Consider the following 4,368-nt stretch of genomic DNA (forward strand, 5'->3'; position numbering starts at 1 on the left):
TCAGATGGTGGGAACCCTATGATCTTGCATTCTGGACACTTTTCAGGCCACTTGAGCTTCAATTCCTTGATTTTCTTGGGTCCCTGATGTGTAATTCTGTTGATCTTGGGTCTCTGGAGTCCGTCCCATGCTTTGGTCTCATTAGAGTGTTAAGTCCATGCTTTAAGCACCCTTTTCGGTCCAGGCTCGTACATACACTCTGCATTATAAACACGATTAATCAAGCCATTAAGCGGTATCATGTGTGTAAATCTATGTAATAAATGGGTCTGATATGCAATATTTGACCCTCAACACAGATACCTGTACGTAATCTGAAACTAACTAGAACTAGAATTACACTAAGATGAAATCTAAATTAAATATAATTGAGGGAATAATGATGAATTATTTATCTAAAACTTAGAGAATTCAAAGGTAGGAAACTAGAGTGCCAAGGATCCACTTGTAACAATTAGGAAGCTACCTTGCATTGATTCAAGGACACAACTGGAATCAGAGTCCTATCCTATCCAATTGGTAAGAAGAGATTTGTCAGATCTCTGAACTTCTCGTGGATCTAATCATCAACAGATACGATTGGTGCAGATTTGGAAGTGATCCCGTCACCTAACCATGCCCAGGAGACTATGGCAAACAACATCAATTTACCAATCTCACAGCCAATCAAGAGAGAATTGTGAAAGTTAGGAAGGGTTCCATCACCCAACCATACCCATAAGACGATGGTGAACAACAGGGTTCCCAAGTTCACAATCTCATAATGAAAAGAACATACTCAAAGCTATTGCAGATCTAATGTAATTTGAGTCACAATAAACCATTAAAAAAACTAAAAGTATTCCTTAATAATTAAACTAGAATCCATAAGAGTTCAATAATCATAAATCAAAGCAAAGCCACCTTCCTAATTACGCTACAAGCTTCACCTCTTAACCCTAGCTAAGAGATCTAGCTTAGCAACATGATTAGGCTAAATCCCTTAAACAAAACAAACAAAAAGAAAAAAGAAAAAGGAAAAATACAACTCTACTCTCTCTGTCTCTCTGCTCCACGTTCAAGCTTGGATCCTCTCTCCACGTTTCTCTCCCTCCTTTATAGGAAATTCTAGTTGGTGGCTGCGTGTAGAACTGGATAGCTGTTTACCACAACAGTCAGTGGTGAAAGAAATCTCTTCTGCAACAGCATGCAAATGGCGCTCATCTCGTGTGTTTGGAATAGATTTTCAGGACGGTGAACGTCCCGAACTTTATTCTGACACTTAGGCTAGACTCATGGCATCTTGTTGCACCATGTGGACGGTCCAGATTGTCCACCTGATCATCCCATTGATCGCACAACTGCCACAAAAATTGGACACTGTCCGAACACGAAAACAGAGCCTGCGAAAGGGCTCTTGCGTTGTGCTGATGGTGGGGCCCAGGATTGATATTTTATGAGAAATCTAGATCATCAATTCCATTCTCCTTGAAATTTCGGATGGGAAGGGACAGTTTTAGATCAGATTCGGTGTGACCCACGGAAGAAATCATGCTGCCACAGGTTTGGATGAAGCAAAATGGTCTTTTTGTGACCGGCACGTGCGCTTGCATTGATGTACGAGGTAAACATGGGTTCGACTATACCGAGATTCTCTACAAGATGGACGGCTTGGATCGGACATATGGTCCATGATGGTGGCCCACCAGCTTCTGAAAAACTCCCCTGCGCAACTGTATGCGGAAGAAGCAAAACGGTAGTTGCTGTTTTTGACTCAGTCACAGGACCAACTTGTTTTGGAAGGAGATGCAGTTGCCGTGCACATCTGGTGCACTTGTGCACCATGCACACCCTGACTTAGGTGGAGTCCAGGGTGATGTTTCCGAGAGATCCACTCCATCCATACATTTTATCACCTCATTTAATGGGTTGAACCCAAGTTTGAAGCATATCTAGAAATCAAATGGGCTCAAAATCAGTGGTTTATGGGCTGATCTGTCCGTTGGGCCACTTCCAAAGGGATCCACTGGCTGAAATTTGACATGTACGGTTAATTTAGAGTGCTCATGCCCTGTATAAAGTTTTGAGCTGATCAGATGGTGGGAACCCTATAATCTTGAATTTTGGATATCTTTTAGGCCTAGTTAAGGTGAATGGCTGGAATTTCTCTGATCTCTAGCTTGTAAATCCTCGATCTTGGTCCCATAGAGTCCGTCCCTTCCCTTGGTGACTTTGGAGCGATAATTCCATGCTTTTAATACCCTTTTTCAGTCCATTCTTGTCAATTCACCTTGCATCACAAACACGATTAAATTAAACCGTTAAACAATACCATGTTCGTAAATTCAGGCAATAACTGGGGTCTAATATGCAATATTCGGCCCTCAACACCAAGGGCATCGATCATCGTACACATAGGCATAGAAAATGGTACGGAATGGATGGGGTGGTCATCATAGTATCGATTTCGGTTATTTACAGTCGCATTATGAGGGGTGTACTATAAGGGGTTCTTTTGAATATTTGAATTGTACATGCAGGCATTACTAGGTTTTATTTCAGAAGGTGAGTCTCATCTACTAACCAATTGGTCGTACTTATAAGCTGGATCAGGTATAACATACTGGGTAGTAGAATTTGTCAACCTAGACCAACACATCCTCAATTATCCCTCTCGGTACATGAACTGAGCGATCGACAAGTTAATGTGGTCCAGGTGGGTTTTAATTCACCTCGACCCAGTTATTCATAGACTGAGTATGGATCAGATTTACGCTTGCTCCTAAGGTAAGAAGTGCGTGCTCAATCCGGTAATTTCCAATTACACAAGCGATGGTTGGGCTACTAGGATATTTATATTTTTGTGGCACATCTTACTTTAGAATGACACTCACTTTTTCTGTTAAGAAGATTTTCTTTTGAATATTTTACCGTCTTTTAGTCGTACATAAGTCTTTCAGAAATTTGGCATATGAAGGTATTTGTTTAATGGCATCTAGTAGTGGAATGTTGACCTTCACTTGTTTTAGCACCTCTAGAATGTCCTGAGAGTTAGATAGAGGTTTTGGTGTAATCAACCATTGGGGGAATGGTACAACTAGTTTGCCTTGAAGTTCCGGTTCTAACTCATGTGGAGTAGTGTTAGATCTATCATTGTTGTCCTCTTCCAGGTCCCTGGACTTTTCAACTCTTATCAGAATGGTTTCGTCAATTGTTTTTCCACTCCTGAGAGTAGTGATAGACTTAGCTTGCTCCATTTGATTTGAAGAGCTCGGGACGATGACTTCATATTGTTGTTTTGGATTGGGAAGGGATTGAGTTAAAAGGCTTTATTTTTTCCCAATCGTATTTTGTCTGAAGCCCTTGTATGGCCTTTGTAAGGTCTTAAAAGGCTTGTAGCATACCTTGATTAAAAAGCTCCTGATTTTTAAGATGTTTTAGGACCGAATCCTCTTGAGGTTTCTCTTGATTTAGAATTTGATTAGGGTATCCTTGAGGAGTAGCAGTTTGTCCATTCCTCAAATTGAAATTTGAATGATTTCTCCAACTAGGATTGTAAGTATTGGAGGTGGGTCCTTTGAAACACCTCTGGTAATTGTTTACGGCATTTGATTGCTCATTCAGAATTTCTTGAAATGCAGGTATTGTTGGATAATTTTCAATTATATGAATATTGCAAGCACAAATCCGTAAATAGTTTTCTTAACCTTATCCTTTTTAAGTTCCAAGGCCTCAAGTTTCCTTGTTAGATTAGCCACTTTAGCATTTATATCGTCTTCCTCTTTCAGAAGATATATTCAGCCCCTCTCTTTTGATTGAGTAGGCTTAGAAGTGGTGCTAGGTTTTGGGGAGATGTCCCATGATTGTGCGTTCTCAGCAAGTCTATCCAAATAATCCCACACATCGTCAACATTTTTATTCATAAATTCCCCATTGCACATTATCTCGACCAATTGGCGCATGAAGGATGTCAGTCCATCATAGAAGAAGTTTGTGATGCACCACGTTTTAAAATCGTGTTGTGGGTATGAACTGACAATATCCTTGAACCGCTCCCAACATTGAAAGAATGTTTCTTCTTCCTTTTGGACAAAGTTCATGATTGACTTTCTGAGGGTGTTTGTTTTATGGTATGAAAAGAATTTCTTTATGAACTCCCTTGTCATGTCATTCCATCTACTAATAGATCGTGGATGTAATGAATGTAACCACGTCTTAGCTTTTTCTTTCAAAGAAAAGGGAAAGAGTTTCAGCCTGACTGTGTCTTTAGTCACATTAGGAAAGTATAAAGTGGTTAGGATCTCATCAAACTATTTCAAGTGTAAATATAGATTTTCAGATTCAAGTCCGTGAAATTTTGGGAGTTGGATCACACTTCGCTTGATATAC

The 4,368-nt window shown here is 40.1% G+C and overlaps 1 non-coding gene across 1 annotated transcript; it reads left to right on the top strand.

The window, feature by feature from the left end:
- The first annotated feature begins 3,990 nt into the window (after nucleotides 1-3,990).
- On the top strand, nucleotides 3,991-4,097 carry LOC131222058 (small nucleolar RNA R71). The gene has a single exon (XR_009159765.1). It is a non-coding gene; the product is annotated as a small nucleolar RNA R71 (small nucleolar RNA).
- Nucleotides 4,098-4,368: the final 271 nt, after the last annotated feature.

The sequence above is a fragment of the Magnolia sinica genome, chromosome 12 (assembly GCF_029962835.1).
Source record: "Magnolia sinica isolate HGM2019 chromosome 12, MsV1, whole genome shotgun sequence".
Classification (NCBI taxonomy): Eukaryota; Viridiplantae; Streptophyta; class Magnoliopsida; order Magnoliales; family Magnoliaceae; genus Magnolia; species Magnolia sinica.